This window comes from Sarcophilus harrisii, chromosome 2 (genome assembly GCF_902635505.1).
Source record: "Sarcophilus harrisii chromosome 2, mSarHar1.11, whole genome shotgun sequence".
Lineage (NCBI taxonomy): Eukaryota > Metazoa > Chordata > Mammalia > Dasyuromorphia > Dasyuridae > Sarcophilus > Sarcophilus harrisii.
In genome coordinates, this window is record NC_045427.1 from 448,609,636 (window position 1) to 448,629,742 (window position 20,107).

Below are 20,107 nucleotides of genomic sequence, written 5' to 3' on the forward strand. Positions count from 1 at the left end.
CAATTTTGAGGAAAATGTATTTTTCTTTTTACCGCCATTACCCATGCTTGGAATTTTCTCCCTCCTCATCTCTGCTGCCAAGCTGCCCTGATCTCTCAAGTCTCAGCTGTTTGCCTTCCCCAAGAAGCTTTTCCCTGTAACCCCTTAATGTAAAGGGTCTTTCCTTTAAGACTATCACCAGTTTGTCCTACATATATATTACTTATGCGTAGTTTTGACTGTTCCATTAGTACGAGCTTCTTGAAGGCAGGGACTATTTTTGCCTTTTTTTATATCTCAATACTAAGCACAGTGTCCAGCACATGGTAGGCACTTAAATGTTTGTTGACTTGATAAGCATTAACTATTATTACTTTATAAGCAATATTTCTTTTGTTATTAGCATTTTGCCCCTCATTTTTAGTCCTAAATGATCAACAGAACAATAAACCAAGCTCTATATCAAGCTCTCTATGTAGTACTATGAGTTCTCCCATTAACTGTTGGCTCTCCTGAGTCAGTGTAAAGTGGTTCCAATATATTCTTGATCTTAGATCTGAAGACTAGCAACTTCAACTACTACGTTTTTCAGATGATGAACCTGATTACTAGAGAGGCAAAGTGATTTAGTCAGGGTCACACAGTCAAGAGACAGAGTCAAAACTAGGACTTCTGACCCCTCAGCCAGTGCATTTTCCACTATAATATAGACTGTTTTAGTTCCTTTCTTTCTTTAAAAAAAATTTTATCGAAGCTTTTTATTTTCAAAACATATGCAAGGATAATTTTTCATCATTGATTCTTGTAAAACCTTGTGTTCCAACTCCCCCCCTTCCTCCTGCCCCCTTCCAAGCAATCTAAAATGTTAAACATGACATATATATATATACACACATACATATATACACACACACATATAAATACAATATAGGCATATATATTTATACAATTATCTTGCACAAGAAAAATCTGATCAAAAAGGTTAAAAAAAATGAGAAGGAAAATAAAATTCAAGCAAACAATAAAATAAATGAAAATGCTATGTTGTGATCCATACTCAGTTGCCACCAATGAAGAGGAAATTAGAGCAATAATTAGGAGTTATTTTATCCAATTATATCAATAAATTTGATAATCTAAGTGAAATGGAGAAATATCTACAAAAATGTAGATTGCCCAGGTTAACAGAAGAGGAAATAAATTATTTAAATCGTCCCATTTTAGAGAAAGAAATAGACCAAGTAATATTTCTTACATTAAGTATAGCATTCAGAGGTGTTAAAGAACATGTGTCATAAACCAAATACAAGATGCAGGTATCTTTTACCATATCACAGCAATCAAGGCCATCAGGCTATCTAGAATGCTACAACTTTCTTCAAAGCTCAGCTCAACTTCTATCTTTCTATAAGAGGCTGAATCTGACTTGTTAATAATGCCTTTTCCCCTTCTGAAATTATCATGTATCTGGATATACTACATGTTGGGCTTTAAAAAAATATGTCTTTTGTATCCTCAGCAACTATTAGTGGATTCCATGAAAAATGCTTATTGATCTTATAACTTAGCAATATTATCCCTCAAGTCTGCATGAACTAGGAATCAGATAACATATACGCTATGATGAACATTTCTGGAGCCTTTCTTGGTTTTCTGCCCCATCTCATTTGAAAGCAATCTCACCTAAATAGAGGCATATTAATTGCTCATCAATAGGGCCAAGTAAATATTGTCATTAAAAATGACAATAATATCTGAACCAATTAACTTAGTGCCATATATCAAACTACCAAGGATTAACATTATATATTGTTGTCATTGTCCATTAGTTGTTTTCAGTAGCCCCAAAATTCTTTGTGACCCAATTTAGGATTTTCTTGGCAAGGAAACTGGAGTGGTTTGTCATGTCCTTCTTCAGCTCATTTTACAGATGAGGAAACTGAGGCAAACAGGTTAAATAACTTGCTCAGCATCATCTAGTAAGTATCTGAAGCTAGATTTGAATTCGAGGAGATTAGCCTTCCTGATTGCAGGCCCAACACTCTGGCAAATGTGCCACCTAGCTGTGTGATGCATATGGATGTGTGCCTATATATACACGCACACACATGTATACATATAATATAATTCATTTGGAGAAAGAAAAAGTCAAGAATCTCTCAACAGTACTGGCTTAACCAGATTTACTGGTTAAACTACACTACAAAGCATTAATCATAAAAATGATTTGGCAATGATTAAAAAAAGAGAGGTCAATGAGTGTAAGAGTGAGAATATGATATACAGAAGTAAACTAACCTAGTCGTCTAATGTTCAATAAATCCAAAGATTCCTACTACAAAGTGATTCACTATTAGACAAAAACTGCTGAGGAACCTGAAAAGCAGTCTAGAAGAAATTAGGTATAGATCAACAACTACAACAATTATACAAGATAAACTTCAAATGCATATATGACTTAAAACAAAAGTTGGCAATATAGACAAATATAAGAAACATAGTGGATATTACCTGCTGGATTTATGGTGAAGATGTCATGATCAAAGAATAGAGAGGATCACAGAAGATAAAAATAGGCAATTTTGATTACATAAAATTTAAAAGATTTTGTACAAATAAAATCAATGTAACTTAAATCAGAAGAGAAACAATTAACCGAAAGGGAAAATTCTTTGCAACAAGAATCTCTCTTCATTCTGATATATGGGTGGGTGGATAGAGAGACACACTTAGATAGATAAGTATAGGTATTTTTAACAAGAGCCAATCCTCAATATGAAAATTAGTGAAAGGATATGAACAATCAGTTTTTAAATCAAGACAATTTATATAATGACACAGTATTATAAATAAAGACTAACAACTTTGAAATACTTAAGAAAATTGATCGGACTAAAGAAGGGAAAGGTACCTGTAGGTGCCAAAATGTTTATGGCAGCCCTGTTTGTAGTGGCTAGAAACTGGAAAATGAGTGGGATGCCCATCAATTAGAGAATGGTGGAGTAAATTGTGGAATATCAATGTTATGGAATATTATTGTTCTGTAAGAAATGACCAGCAGGATGAATACAGAGAGGCTTGGAGAGACTTACATGAACTGATACTAAGTGAAATGAGCAGAACCAGGAGATCATTATATACCTAAACAATTCTGTATGAGGATGTATTCTAATGAAAGTGGATTTCTTCCACAAAGAGAAGATGTAACTCAGTTTCAATTGATCAATGATGGACAGAAGCAGCTACACCCAAAGAAAGAACAATGGGAAAATGAATGTAAACTATTTGCATTTTTGTTTTTCTTCCCGGGTTATTTTTGCCATCTGAATCCAATTCTCCCTGTGCAACAAGACAACTGTTTGGTTCTGCACATATATATTGTATCTAGGATATACTGTGACCTTATTTAACATGTATAGGACTACTTGCCATCTGGGGGAGGGGATGGAAGGAGGGAGGGGGAAAATCAGAACAGAAATGAGTGCAAGGGATAATGTTGTAAAAAACTACCCTGGCATGGGTTCTGTCAACAAAAAAATTATTTAAAAGAAAAGAAAATTGATCGGTGCATAACCAAACATGACTGCAGAGAACTGATGTGTGGTACTTGTCTCTTGACAGAGAGATGAACGACTCAAGATGGAAGATACAAAATGAGACATTCAGTTTTGAACATAGCCCATGTGTGAAATTGTTTTCCTTAACTATACATGTTTCTGAAAACGATTTTATTTGTTTTACTTTTTCTATGGGGAAGAGGGAGAGAGAAGGTGAGAAGCAGAGAAAATAAATTTTTATTAATTGAAAAAAGTTTTGAAGATTAAAAAAAAAAAGTCATCTTTTCCTCCTACTAAGGCAAGAAGCACTGCTAAAGCACTAGCACTATATCCAGACTGAGACACTAGCTGTATGACATGGAGCAAGTTACTAAACATGTCTGTAGAGGGCTGAAACTCTTGAGTCGTTGCACTGAGGTCGGTTCAAAGCACTAGGGCTAATTACAGATTGGACAATACTCTATGGGCATATGCTTGGAAAATGGTCCTTCCCACTATCCTGTGCTGGCTCAATGATTGCTGTATACAGAGGATTGTAGGAGGGAGTAGGGGGTGGAATAAGATGAGCCAGAGCCACTTTTTGAAGTAGAGGAAGAAGAAGGCGGTCGCCGAGTTTCTGCTTCCATCCTGTTCAATCCTGTGTCTAAAGATCAAGAATAAAGACTAAGGACTTTTGCTTATCCTGACTCTGGTCGATTCTGGGGTGTCCTGGGTGCTAGCATGGTCCTCACACATGTCTGCCTTACTTTCCTCAACTATAAAATGGTAATGTAATAGCACCTATCAGTTCCTGTTCATAGTATTTAACAAATGTTTGTCAAAATTAAATTTATCATACATAATCTGATCTGAAATGTCAAGACTATGACAAGACTCTTCCAAAGATTGGCCATGAAGGCAGGGACTGTTCTGTTTATCTTTGTATCCCCACCACCTAGAACAGCACTCAGTTTCTTAAAAAATGATTGCTGAATTAAATTGCTATTTCCCTGTGACTTGATATCCAAAAAGTTAGCTAAATTTTTCTTGAATTATTTTATATATGAAGGTAAAGAGTTCCACATTAACAGCCTATGATATGCATAAATAAATAAATACTTCCTTTTACTGAGCATATTCTGGGATTTTTGAAACTAGTTTAGGTTCATCTTTTTTAGTTTTTTGTTTTTGTTTTTGTTTTTTTTTTTTTTTGGTACTCCATCTTCCTTTCAGTTCCATATTAATTGTCAAGAATTCAAGAGGACTGACGGAGATTCTGAGAAGTAATTACATCAACAAGCTTACATGCTTACAACAGTAGATCAAATGCAATATACCATAATCTAACTTTTCTTGAACAAAACCATAGGCAGGCAGTTAAATTATCTAATGACTAATCTAATAATAATTATAATCTAATAAAATAAAAATAATCTAATGACTATTAAACTGCCTAAAAACTGTCAAAACTTAGGTAATCATTGTGTCCTATTGAGAGGTGAAGTTTGGAAGGGTAGATTTAATATTAAAAAAAAGCCAGGGGCAACTAGGTGGTAAAGTAGATAAAGCACCAACCCTGAAGTCAGAAGAACCCGAGTTCAAATCTGGCCTCAGACACTTAACGTGGCCTAGCTGATCAATCCCAATTGCCTCAGCCAAAAAAAAAAAAAGCCAAAATCATAATTTATTTATTGAAAGTAAAAAGAAAAATCTTGTAAGATTTCCCCTAATACCCCATCATCACAAGGATCCTAGAAAATGATTCTAAGTCATCAAGTCAAAATATGAAATAATCTGAGAAACAATGTTATTACTTTAGAATTTCTGGTTGATCATTCCATTAGAAAGAAATACAGACAGACCATATACATCTTCTGCCCTGGATCATACATAACTTTTGAAATATAATAACCACTCACAAAAAAATTTTTAAACTGTCAGAAATGGAAAATACCCTAGCATCAAAAAGAAACTAAAATTTTAGAGATCTCCTAGTCTAATTCCTTTACTTGAGAAGTAAGGAAATTAAGGACCAGAGTTAAGTGACTTGCCCAAAGTCAACCAAGAAAGAAAATGGAACAAAGGTCACCTCATTCCTTTAGGGCACTCTACACACACAACATCAGGTTTCACCATAGCAAATGATTCCCCCTTCTCCTACTCAACTAGAAAAATTCCCCCCTCCTCCTGAGGGCTAAAGGGGAGTTGCCCTAGAATTATAAAGTTCATACAAATAGTAGCAGTTAACTTCTCAGTTATTTTCAAATGACAGGCCCTCATAACCATCCTCAGAGGCCCTTAATCTAAGTATCCTATTGACCAGACAAAGCTCAGGGGAAAAAAAAAAATCTGATTTGTCCCAAAAATCTTAGCACAAACAGCTAGAAAGCAGGTCTTGTTAAATGTTTTCAACTCCATTGTGATTTTCATTACATCAGGCTAGGTCCTAATACACTTCAGCATCCACAAGTTCTTGAATACAGAGTGCTCTCTGGTAATGGGGGAAGGGCAAGGAGCCAGTAGTCATTTAACTGCAATTCAAATTTCAAACTGGAATCTTTTGTTAAATCAATCTACCTTAGCCGCACACTTCTTAATCCACTAGGCAAAAAAAAAAAAAAAAAAAAAAAAAAAAAGTCATGGAGTCCTGTTCCTAGGATTGATTAGTTGTAGTGATTGTAGTATTACAGTTCAATATTTTCCTATAATAGATTTTATGGAGTGTCATGTTCCTCTTAAGCCAACATCTTAAGACTAAAAAGCATAGTTGCTCAGATAATTCTTATTGTAGGCACTACCCTAAAGAACTGACTGAAAAAATTACCCTGATATTTTTTATTTCTGTTTTTGTATTGAGGGTTTTATTAGGTTCTCTTGGGAGGCAGTTTAAACAAATCAATCAATTCAACTGGGCCCAGGTTCATTCATTAAGTCATTGCATGACCACAGCAAGTTGCTTTCCTTTTCTAGCCTCAAGTTTCACTTGAAGAGTGGACCTCATAAACAATCTTTAAATGTCCTTTTGAGCTAGCTCAGTCTTTTTTAGATAATACATTTTGGTTCCTTCAAGAGATAATATTTTTTAACTCTGTCTAGACCGAGTCTTTTGAAGGGGAGAATTCTAAGAAATTACTCCCCTTCATTCCTCTTAAGGAAGAACTCACATCTCCAGTTCCTACAGCCTTTCCCCGCCACACTAAGCAATCTTTCCAACTAGGAAAATCCTAGGGAGCCCCTTCTTCTGATTGATCAGCTCCTCAACAGGAATCTCCATTTTAAGGAAGTACCTAGGCAAACTAGGTTCTCTCTTATCACCAGCCCCCTCTTTTTATCCCCCCCACTCCCTTCACCCCCACCGCCTTTATTCTCCAGTTAGCCCCAGGGTAGGCAACTTATAATTCCTCCCACCTCCCCCCATCCACTCATCCTCAACAGTTTTAAGAATAGACTTCCCTTGTTTGTTCTTATTAGTATCCCCAGTGCTTAACAAGCTCCCTGAACATAGTAAAAATTTAATAAATTCTGACTGTTTAATAAATGTTGTTATTATTTAATATTTAAAAATATTTTTAAAAATGTGTATTTCCCCACATATTGAAATACTAACTACAAAGCGGCTAAATGATCTGTTCCTCAGGTTGGGAAAGTTGAACAGGAGCACAAATCTTCTAAAATTATATAAAGGGGGAAATGGAGAAATTATCCATCAATTTCTCTATAACTACAACTTCTGCCTAGAATACTGATAGGTTAAGTGATAGAGACCATAAAGTAAAATGGATAAAATAAGGATTAAGAAAACTTGTAGACATAAGTTCATTATATGTACACAAATATCTATGTTTCAAAGGTGGATAGGACAGTAATCAAAGAGACAAAGTTCAACAGCAAAATTGGAAAACATTATTTTTGGGGAAAAGGGTTGGAACTCTCAGGAAGACTAAACTAGATACTGCATGATGAAAAGGATTTTTAATACATCTTTTCCTAAAATATTACTTTATCTTTGTTTTGTACATATTTATGTATTGGTTTTCCTCAAGAAAATGTAAACTTCTTAAAGGCTAGGAATTTACACTTGTCTTTGTATCTAAACCACCTAGCATGATACCTGGGGTCATAAAAGACACTTAATTATCATTGATTGATTGAGGAAGAGATCTGTTCCAAACTCCAAGAATGAAAAAAATCAGGAAGGTCGAAAATGATATGATAAAATGGATAGGCAACAACAACAATCCAATTTGACTGGAATGGAGAAGAGTGTATAAAGTAGCCTAAAATATGACTTAAAAGGCAATTTGGACCCAAACTGTGGGGAGATCCTGAAGGCTGAGCTAAGGGATTTATAGTTTTGTAACTATAAAAAAAACCACTAAATATTTTTGAACAAGGAAATGACATAATCCTAAAACTATAAATTAGATCTGTGCATTTAACATGTAATCCCCTTATCTACAAATGAAGACAACTAAAGTCCAGAGATGTAAATTGATTGAAATCACTAAACTTGGTCAAACAATCACCCGGTGTTGGAGCTGGAGTAAGACCCTATAAACATCATTGAATAATATAGTTCAGAGACAGCTGAAAGATGCCTAGCTGTTAACAAGTTATTTATTTGATCCATGTGCCTGTTTCTACAATGTTATGGTTGACACATACTCCCACCCACCCACCCCCTTTTAATTTTTTGCCTTTCAGACCCACAACACTCTCCATAGCCAGTTATAGCCAAGGATCAGCTTTCAAAAGTTCATAGAAAAAGTTGTACTAGACCTTCTCCACTAAGACCAGTTTTGCAGGGTTCTGAATCTTCCTCAAAACAAAAATAGTGGAATAACAAAAGCAAAACACCAGAGTGACTTTTTAAGCAGAATATCTAGGAACAATAAGAATTTTGCAGTAGACTCCCTAGGGCCAACTTATATACACATGCAAAATCATCACTGACTAGCTAAGAGACAAAGTAACTCAGTCATTTGCCTCCCAGAGAGAGAAAGCCTTTGTTGCAGAGAGAAGTTTAGGTAAAGAATTTCACTACCTGAAGAAGGTGGGAAGAGGAGGTTAAGAAGGTTATAAAACAAACAGAGAAGGTTAAGGAGGTTATAAAATAAACAAAAAACCATAATCCTTCTGTTTGCTCTTTCAAGAGCTGGTCAGTCCATCTATACTAGAATTAATTACTCCTGGAAAAGAAGTTCAAAATCATGTAATGTGGGGGCTGAAAAGTCATTTAGGACCATGAGATTAAGGGATTTTCAAAATTTAGTCCAATCCCTTTACAACTGAGAAAATGAGGCCCAAAAAGATTAACATGCACTGCTAATAAGTTGCAATCAAGATCCAGATCTGAGTTATCTGAGGCCAAATATAAGAGCTTGTCCCCCATCACAAGATCTCCCTGGTCTCTGTTCTGAACAAGAATCCCCTCTACCCTATCTCTAACATCCAGGGATTGGAAGGGGAAGAGAAGAGATTAAGTATTTACATAGTATAGTATAATACACAGTATATGTATTTACATAGCATATTTATATGTACCAGACATTGTGTCTAAGTGCTTTTTACAACCATTTTTTCATTTGATGGAAAACTCATTTCATTTCTCTGAACAAATCTATCTGCATCTACTCTCTCTTCTATAGACAATCCATCATCAACCACTCAAGATGAGTTATTTGTGATTTGGTTTCAAAATTCTTCACTAGAAACCAAAATATTTAAACAAGACATACAATACACATACCTGAAATACTGGAGTTTTAGTTTAATTTATTCATTTAGGGTTGTTGAGATAGCTTAGTGTCATAATCTGTTGTCAAAGGAATATGGTATAAATCCTGGCTCTTCTATTTAGTGAATGATTGATTTTGGGCATCTGTAAAATGAGGGGGTTAAACAAAAGAATTTGAACATGGTCATATAAGCTAAGAATTATTAGAGGCAGGTTTGAGACTCAGGTCTTCAGATTCAATTGGAATATCAATTATCAATGTATTTAATCTTATCCCTTCTACCAGTCTTATCCCTTCTACCAGAGTATAAGTAAGCTCCCTGAGGGTACAAATTGACAGGGTTTCATCTAATCTCCATCCAAAACACAAAGCCATCTTGGTACACAGAAGGCTAGTAAAAAATGTTTGCTTAATTAAATTCCCACCCTCCTCCTATAAGTGGTTTCAGTGAGTGGAATGATTCTTAATGCCATTAACTTTTGTTTTCCATTAGCAACAAATAGCACTTGAAAAAGATCCGAAAATGCTTTTAAATACAGGGACCCAAAGATCAGCCTGGCAGAGTTTCAAACCATGTTTTTCTTCTACCACCTACAAATGTCAAGGTTACATGTTTTGAAAGCCTTGACAAAAACAAGATGTCCTTTTTGTTGAGAACACTTATGTGGGTTTTCTTCCCTAATGCAGTCTTCTCAACTAGAAGGATTGTGGGCAAAATCAAGAGACTTCTTTCTTCATTCTGTTCACTATTCTGTGCCACCGACTTGCTCAGCTTTCCGAGGCCTTTCTCTGAGAAGGACCTTCATTTCTATAGAAACATTAATCACTGTTACCTCACCAACCCACATCCCCCTTCAAGCAGTTTGCAGGGCCTACCAATTTTGTAGTCATAGCCTTGAAGAGGTCCCTGGCAGAAAAGTTAGTCTAACATGAGGGACCTCATTTCTAATTTTTAGCAGGAATGCAGAGATAAATTGGATATGGCTATGGGGCTGGGGCAACAAAACCAGCAAGCACTGTGATAATATACTTTCCTGGGGTAGAAAAGATGGAGGTCAAATGTTTTTTTCAATATAGTAGGAAAGAGGTACTTTTCAGAAAGCAAGGGAGGGAGTTAAATCTATGACATTTCTGCATTTACAACATATCTTTTTTCTCTCTGAAGAGGAGGTAGGAGGTTTTAGTATTGCTTTTATGAAAGTTTTAGACATTTCAAATATGGCATAAAGATAAATTTCAAAATGTAATTGTCATGCAGACCACAAAAGGGACTTTAACAACACAAATTCAGCTGAGAGGGACCATGAACCATCTTGTTGGGCCTGGTCATCTTATAAATGAGAAAACTGAGACCCATAAATGGGTAGTGATTTGCCCAAAAATTAACAGGAGAGCCAGGACATGAATTAATGTTTCCAGGTTCCTACCTCAATGCCTTTTCCGCTACACCAAATTAATTATTAAGCAGCGAAATTGACATTCACAAGACAGCTGGGTATAAAAGCAGAGGCTTTCTCTTAATCAAAGTATGAGCTATTCAGAAGCTATACAGTATTTGATCATAGGTACAAGGGTCTCAAAGGTGCCTACAGATATCTGAAAAATCTATTTCTATAACTTAAATTCCAAAAATAAACCTCTCTGGGGAAAAAAATAATAATTGTTTCAGGAAGAGCATCCCAAAATGTCTTTTCCATTCTTTTCCGCACCTCAAACCCACAGAGTCCCCTGAAACTAAATCCAATGTTATTTCTACTATACTATGCAGCCCTCTAAGGTCTCTTCCAATTCTGTATTTCCAGTATTTTGTGAAGGAAAAACTAGATAAGAAGAAAAGAATGTGTTGTAGTTTAAAAAAAAAAAAAAAAAAAAAAAAAAAAAAAAAAGCACTGACTTACAGAGTCAAAGAACATGGGCAAGAATCCTCAATCTAATGCTAACATGGAACCATGGGCAAAAAATTTAACTGCTGAGACACATTATTCCCATTTTATTAGAAAACTAAGACCTGCAATATCTACTTCACTTGCAAGTTATGACAAAAGTGTCTTATATAACATAAAGCTATCCACAGTAATGATACTCAGCAGCAGCGATAATAAGTAGAAAATGCAGAAGCTACTAATGCCAATAAAACCCTTATAGACTTAAAGCTCTCAGTCAGTCAAGTAAACTTGCCCAGTTGTTAGGGGATTAGCGACTTTTCTCCTTATCATCCTAAACAGATGGTTTGTCAGAACAGCTGAATCCAACACACTGGAAATCCATTAGCCAGGAGCTGCCAAAGATTTTTAAAAGAAAAACCCCAAGTGACCAACAAATCTGCCTCCCTATTCAATTAAACTATCCTACACAAAATGGTTTTCCTATTTGGCATAATGGAAAGACATAAAATCAGAAGATCTTGTTACTTCCTACGACAAAACACTTGCCTTGATAGACAGCATTAGTTCATTTCTAAAATGGAAAAAAACAATCCTTGCAACTATCTCTTTTCTTCACATGACAGTAATAAAGAAAATATTTTGTAAATCTTAAAATTCTCTATATGGAAGAGATACTATCAGTGATTCCTTTATAACAAATATTTAGATACAAGCCTTTCTCTTTCAACAAGTAAAATCCTATGGTCCTGTGTGACAATCTCCCCATACCCACCTTAAGAAACTAACTGTAAGCAATAAAGAAATACTCCATCTACATAATCTTCTACCTCAGGAAAATTAAGGCAGAAGCAAAAAACAAATTAATCACATTTCAATGTTTCAAGAGATCCACGATCTCATCAGTGAGGAGATTCCCTTAGTCCGTACAGAGAGTATATGAAATGCCTTTTCATCTCATGAAGTTTCTTTGCTAGACCATAAAACAAAATGCTGGAGTCTCCCAAGTCACTCACCTGCTCAAACAAGTCCAATGTCTTTCTATTACCTCCAGGATAAAAGAACTCAATCTGGCACTTGAGGCTATATAAAATCTGGCTAGAACCTCCCTTTCTCATGTTATTTCACATTTTTCCTCTCTTCACATATTCTCCATTTCAGTCAAACTAATAAGTTGCTTCCCAATTTATCCAATCAGTTTACAAGACCTCTCCCATATGTCTCCTAATCTCTATTCACAGGAACATCCCGCCATACATTTTTTTTTTTTAACATGTTGCTTCCATTAGAAGATGAACTCTTGAGGGTAGGGATCATATTTTTGTTTTTCTTTTTATTCTCAACACTTAGCATAGTATCTGACACCTATGTGGCTTAATAAATGCTTGTGACTTTACTTGGCTGAGTTACTATAATACCTTCCTAACTGGACTCTGCTTAAAGTTTCTCCCCAATCCATCCACCACACAACTGTCAAAGTTATATTCCAAAGGCACAAGTCAGATCCTGCTATCTTCAACCTTACTCAGCCATTTAATAAACTCTAATAGTACTGCTCCCCATTAACTCTAGTATAACTATAAATTCCATCAGGCATATAGTCTTTTCACAAATATTCATAATTCTCCAGTTTTCTTATAAATTATTCCCCTCTACACACTTTTACATTTTAGTCTACTTGTTGTGTCTACACACCTTTACATTGACTTTCCTTCATATCTAGAATATTTTTGCTCCTCATCTCTGCTTACCAAAATACCTAGTTTACGTCAATATTTAGCTCAAAAGCTAAATTCTGTAGAAGGCCTTTCCTGGTCTCCCAGCTGCTTATCCTATCTCTAAGTTACCATCTACTCTGAATCTTGAAGGTACCTGTTGTCTCCCCCAATAGAATGTAAACTCCTAGCAGACAGTAATTTTTGTTTATCTTTTTATCACTAGTGCTTAGCACAGCTCTAGCATATGGTAAGTACTTAATGTCTAATGGTTAATTGTTTAGTTTTCTCCAGTCTCTATACATTCACAAAGATTTATTAGTAAAGCATTAATATACTAAAATCTCTCCTTCCAGACCTAGCTCAGACAACACCAGTTTTGTGGAATATTGCTGGATTCCACTGAGAAACACTCAAGGTAGACATGTGCCATGTCAGTCAAATCAAGTCACTTCTCTTGTGGAGGGCAAGGACATAGGGGAATAACTCAGGACTCTGAGCCCAAGAGTCCCAGATGTAGTGCTACCCTCTTTCCCTCAGAACACTGTCACTGCTTCCAGCCTGTCCCACCAAAGCCATCATAAAGAGGAACAATCCTTCCTTTATGGAAAAGAGATCTGCTGCTGCCATTGCCATCGCCATCATCAGCTGTTAACCAACTGTCACAGGTGGGCAGGCAAACCCAAGAGATCCAGGGATAGTAATGCCCTCCAGATAACCAGCTTGGACCTCTTTACCACTGTCCAGGGAAAACAATGGAGATGGAAATGAGAACTGTAATTGTCTCTGAAAGGGCTGAATCACTGGCTTTGACCATATTCACAGCTAATTAGGACTGGGAAAAGAAAAGATTTTTTTTTATACCAAAGCCTTTTAACGAATAAAATGGTTTGATGATGCATGGCCATCTATTTTTAATAAGGCACCTTAGGGATCATTAGGACATTTCCACCTGATTTATGGATGGAAGCACCTATATTTGTCATCTACCCCCAATTAATCAGAATGTGAGCTCCTTGAAAGCAGTAACTGTTTTGGTTTTCTGTTTACTATCTCCAGTATTTAGTACAAAGTAATTATTTAATATATTTTCATTTATTCAATCATTGGTTTTCCAAAATTAAAAATGTTCTCTTTTCAGACATTCATAGAGAACTTAAGATGTCTCCTTAATCACAATAGTATGATTTTATATTTCTGTGAAGTGTCACATTCCTTTAATAATGTAAACTTCAAACTGCAGTCAGAGTGAATTCGTTTTCATTTATGTTTCCCAATCTCGAGCACTGTGTATGTGGCACAAATTTTGCACACCATACAAGCACAAAATATAGCATATATTTAATATGCTGTATATATATTTTAAATTTTATGGATATTTTATGGCTAGCCATTCTGGCTATAGAGTTAAAACACCTTATCTAGTTATATGTCAAAAGGTAGTGTTGTGCAGGGACTATTGGATTTAGAGACAGAGAACATAAAGTCTGCTGTCACATAGGTAAGGCATCCTCTAGGGATTCCTAGACTTCATTTTCTTCATCGTGAAAATTATACCAAATGATCCCATAAATTTCCTTCCTGCTCCAAATTCTGTCTTAGATAAAACCACTTACATCATTTTTTTAATGTACAAGTCATTGTTAATAATATTCTGCAGCCAGCTTATTTCAAACGCAAACCTATGAAATAATTCCTGTATGTATAAAAGATTAATCTGACCAGTAGTATGAAGATGGCACCTGACACAATGGAAGAAATACTGAATTTAGAGCACCTTATAATTCAAAAGTCCTGCTCCTGTTATTTACTATCGTTCGGGCCCTAGGCAAACCATTTAACTTCTGGGAGCCTCAGTTTTCCTCCTTTATAAAATGAGGTCAGACTAGATTATCTAAGATCATTTCAAGATTCATTACTAAATCTGGATACAATAAAATGTAAGGTTTTTTGAGTCAATGAAATTTCTATTTGCTTTTCTGCTTCTAATATCTAACTTCATCAACGCATCAGGAAGCACTCAGGTTTGTTATTAGGGATAAGAAAGAAAACCTCTTTATTTTAAACTTACATATATGTGTGATGCCTTACACATAGTAACACACATGGTACACATAGTGGTATGTAATAAAAGGTTTGTTGATTGATAGTAATAGAACTGAATTTGGAACAAACAAAAAAAAACAATCTAGCATTCAAATTCTGTAAGAGATTCAGCCCTAAAAATCATAGCTACAAACAAATGAAAAGTAGAGTAAGAATACAGGTTTTAGAAGTATGTGACACAAAACCTTAGCAGTTGACAGGGATGCCAGGCAGCATCTAATTTAACACCTACCCAGGGTGTTAAAGATTTTTATTTTAACATGCCTGACAAGTGATCTTTTACTTCAGCTTGAAGACTTCAGTGAAAATGAACTCACTACTCCTCCCTAGATAACCCATTCCATTTTGGTTCAAGTCTGTCAGGGTCTCTTTCTAACTTAAACCCCCCTCTATCTCCTACCCACTGCACCTAATTCTGCTTTGGAAACCAAGAACAATTCTAATCCCCCTTTCAAAGTGAATGGCCTTCAGAAGCTTACTAAATAGAATATAAACTCTGGAACCTGGCAATCAAGGCCCATATAACCTAGTTCTAACCCACTTCTTCCCATTCTTTTCACACTATTCCTTTTCCTCTCATATGCTAATCAAACAAGTGCCTTTCCCTTTAACTTTCATGATTTTACTTTTGCCTACTAATGATCACCACAATCTACTCCATCCTTCTAGCCTGATATCAAAATACAGATAAAGGACATTTCTCCAAATTCAATTACAAAATCATCAAAGTGTAAAAATTAATAAGCAAGGAAGCACAGTACTTCATAGTATAGTAGAAGGAGTTATTACCTATGTGAGTCCAAGCAAAACAATTTCCCCCTCTTAAGAAGAGATGTTCAAATTACCTCAAGGATTTTCCCATTATCTGAAGCTAAAGCATACGAAGAATTACAAGTTAGAATTGAAACAGACCGCATAACAAAGATTTGTATGATTTATTATGAATTATTGATATTAGCATCAATGCTAATGCATAATAATACTAATTTCCACAATGTCATTACAGTGTTTAAGAATTATCCAGCAGTCTCCTCCCAATTTGGCAGAGGAAGTGTTGGAAAATGTAAAATTTTAGAATATGTAATGTTTTGTTATTTACAAAGCACTACATCTAAGTGATTTGCCCTGGATCATACACATTATGAATGCTGCAAGCCTGAGGTTTGATTTTGAATCCAAGTGGCTCCTAACTTCAATTCCAGCACCAGAACCTAGATCTAGGAGAACATAGGATGTCAGGGCTGGAAAGACTCTTAGAATACAGAATGTTAGAGCTTAACTTTAGAAGTTAAGATGTTAAGTCTAAATGACCTTGAAAGTCATCTAATCTAACCTTTCTCATTTGTTAAAATGAGAAAACAAGGGAAATGGCTCCATTTGTATCAGTTTAACAAAAACATTATCTTTGAGTTATTGGGATGCTTCTTTGTTAATTCATCCAGAGCATTTTCAAAATCATTTTTATTTTAAGAAGCATTTTCCTAATTGAAAAGGCTATGGTGTTACCATTCTAAGTCAGTCACACATATGGCACAGGGGCCTTATTAAGCCATCACTCAGTGCTATCATTAAGATGTTTCCTTCTCTATGAAGCAGTCCCATTCATGTGAAAATTGACCTTGGGTCAACCATTCAGGCTTCAGATGACAGGACCAAAGTAGTAAATGACTCAGGCATGTTTATTAACAGCTACAGACATCTCCCCAGGCCCACCCTACCCCCCAAACAAATTTAAATTACAATTCTCCCTTTAAAGTAATAATAGCAGCTCACATTCAGCACTTTGAGGTTTACAAAGGCTTTACACATACATTATCTCATTTGATCTCATCCCCAGGGTGGCTAAAGTTTTATCCTTATTTTACAGATGAGGAAAATGAGTTAGAAAGAGGTAGAATGACTGGCCCAGGGTCCTACTAAGCTAGTAAGTGTGGAACCTAGAAGGAAACCCAAGTCTTCTGACTCCAAGGTCAGAGCTGTTTTTACCACGGCACAATTATCTCCATTTTACAGGAGAAAATAGATTGAGATAAAGAGTCTAGCTAGGAAAAGAGGAAGAAACAGGATCAAACCCTGGTTCTCTGATACCAGCAAAGTACCTTGCATTATTAAGACTGTCCCCCAGTTGATGACTACATTTTATATTTTACAAGCTTAGAAGAACTAGAGCTCCTGACCCTTCTTAGATACCATTTTCAACCATGGGGGTGGAATGTTAGCTTTTAGTTTTCCTTTCTTTTCATCATGGAATTTAAAAGGATATTGAGCAAGAGTTTAGGGTTTGGGCTCCCTGGGTGGGAGGCCATTGTTCAGTTAGTCATCTCTTTGATAAACCTCGAATTCTTGTCATCTTACAGTATAGTCTAGGGCATCTCCCCTCCTCCCTGCAATTTCCTCCAAGTTTATTACATGAAAGGGGTTAGATTAATCACTGTAAAGATAAAAATGTTAAGACTGTCTTTCTTACTATTCATTGTCAATCTTCTCAGAGGCAATCTGGGATTATAAAACAAGTATTAGATTTGGAGTCAAAGAACATGTGTTCAAATCCATGCTCTATTGTGTGATTTTATTAATCTGTAAAAAGTGGGGGAAAGAATGAATCAGATAATTAGACTATTCCAAATTCCCTTTTAGGTATAAATCTAAGGATCTATGATTTTCTCTTCCAAGTATATGGTAGGGTAAGAAAGATTTTTTTCCTTGAAACTACAGACAGTATGTTCCTTTCACCTTCCTGACTACAAACTGTGGCCTAACCTGAAGCATCATTCTCCAGCAACAAGGAAAACAAGATAACTGAGGCACCACGTCAAGAAATAGAAAGACTCACAAGTTTCTCAGCTCAACAGAGAGAAGAAAGGTATTGAGATGGTCAAGTGAATTTAACAAAACTATGTTAAGTGTCTACTAGTGGTTGGTGCTGGTAATATAAAGGTGACAATTCTTGCCCTCGAGAATCTAATCAATAGAATGAATACTACAAAGACACAAATATACAGATAAGAAAAATTATGACAGGGGCAATGGGTAGGTATAACACTTCTCCTTGGGAGGGAACAAAGGGGAACTAGGGAAAGTGGCTCCTAAACTGTTGCCTAGAAAAAAGAAAACAGATTTTTTTTTTTTTTTTTAGGTAGGGATGATAAGAAAATGTGGTCTAGGCACAGGGGATGACCAGTATGAATGTTGGGAGAGGGACCAGATTGGATAATATCAAATAATTCACTTCGGTTGGAATGTATCAATCATAGGCACCTATATAAATCTTTGGCTGGGAGCATAGTGCATAAACAGGAGTATGTGAAATAAAACTGGTAAACAGATTGGAATTAGATTGTGGAGGTACTTAAATACCAGGCAAGTAACATTCATTTTATCCTATGGGCAAAAGGGAGACCTTTTCCTTTTAACTAAATCATAAAAGAGTGTGTGTTTTTGCTGAGGTAATTAGGGTCAAGTGACTTGCCCAGGGTCACACAGGTAGGTATTATATGTCTGAGGCTGAATTTGAACTTAGGACTGGTGCTCTATCCACTGTACCATTTAGCTGCCCGATGTCATATGTATTCTTATGCATTACAAAGGTCATTTTGGAAGCCATATGAAGGATGGATTGGAGAGTACAAAAACTGGTTTTTCTTGTGCAGTAAGATAACAGTATAAATTTGTATACATATATTGTATTTAACATATTTAACATGTATTGGACTACCTGCCATCTAGGGGAAGGAAGGGAGGAAGGAAGGAGGGGGAAAGTTGGAACACAAGTTTTGCAAGGGTCAATGTTGAAAAATTACCCATGCATATGTTTTGTAAATAAAAAGCTATATTAAAAAAAACAATCAATGCAAACAGATTACAATTTATATATCCATTTAGTGGGTTTTGATTAGAGCTCCTTTAAAATTGCTTTTACTATCAAATCTCAAACAACAAATTTCACTGAACTGAATGTATTTTCTTTCCCTCTAACTCCTTCATCCATATATTTTTGCTGTAGTCAGAGCAGGAGGGAAGGGGAAGAAAAAGACTCTTTCCTCTATGCAACACCCTTCTAGTCTTAGGAAGGCCTTAATTTAGTTGAAGTTGCTTCCAAATTATTTTACACACACACACAAATCATTTATCTCAACACTGACATTGTATGTTGGTCACAACTAAAATCCCATTCAAAGTTATCAAATATGAAGCAATTATATTAAAAAAAGCTGTTAACATTCACATAGCATTTATGATAAGCACTTTTACAATTACGTGATCTTAACAACCACAATTATTATTTCTCTTTACAAATCAGAAAACTGGGCAGAGATAAAATAATTTGCCAAAAAATTATATAGCTAATACATATCTGCAACTAAAACAGAGAATGATGGGTTTACCAAATACAGAAGCTGACTGGCTTTTTTCTCACCTCATGCTACCATGCTGGGTAATACCAGGGGGCTCAGGGAATGCTGACCATAGGGCCTGACCTCCCACTCCATCCTCAATCCCCCAAACTAGATTGGGGAGATATTTGGACAAGGTTGTGTGGGGTCCCTTTGGCTGTTTCTGCTTCCTGTATGTCTATAGGTGAGGCAGAATCCGAGTTTCCCCACAGTTCTTTAGCATTCTCTTTTCTTAATCTGATCTAAGATGAGAGAAGTTAGCAAACAGAGGGACTTGGGCTATATCGATCTTATCAGCAATCCCCAAACTAAGATACACTCAAGACTCCAGGAGTGGAGGAGCATGGTGAGTGATCAGGTTTGTGGAGAAGGTCCCTTAATACTTTCTAGGGTGCTTTCCCAAAAGAGCAAAAGGGGACTCTGGACAAGAAAGGAGCAAGGAAAGGTTAGCAAAAAGTTGCTATTTACTTAGTTATTGGGTTTTTTCCCCCTTTTTTTACTCTCTTCTTCCAGAATGGGGTAAATTCCTGGAATTATCCCCAATGTTTCAGGAATTTTTTTTCTTGCAATTTTAAGTGACTAACTGCCAAACTCCTTAATCATTTCCCTCAAAACCTTGAGAATCTGCTAAGATATTATTTTAACAGTTCCATAATTTTAATTAGCTTGGCCGAAGCTGAGGTCCATAGGAAAAAATTAAATTTTTTCCCCTTTTAAAGTGGAAATCAAGAAAGTTAAGAAATCTTTCCCAGTATT

The 20,107-nt window shown here is 35.8% G+C and overlaps 1 protein-coding gene across 2 annotated transcripts in view; it reads right to left on the reverse strand.

The window, feature by feature from the left end:
• The window catches only part of NR6A1 (nuclear receptor subfamily 6 group A member 1), a 247,539-nt gene that overhangs the window by 198,281 nt on the left and 29,151 nt on the right, over positions 1-20,107 (reverse strand). The gene's annotated exons all lie outside the window — the stretch shown is intronic.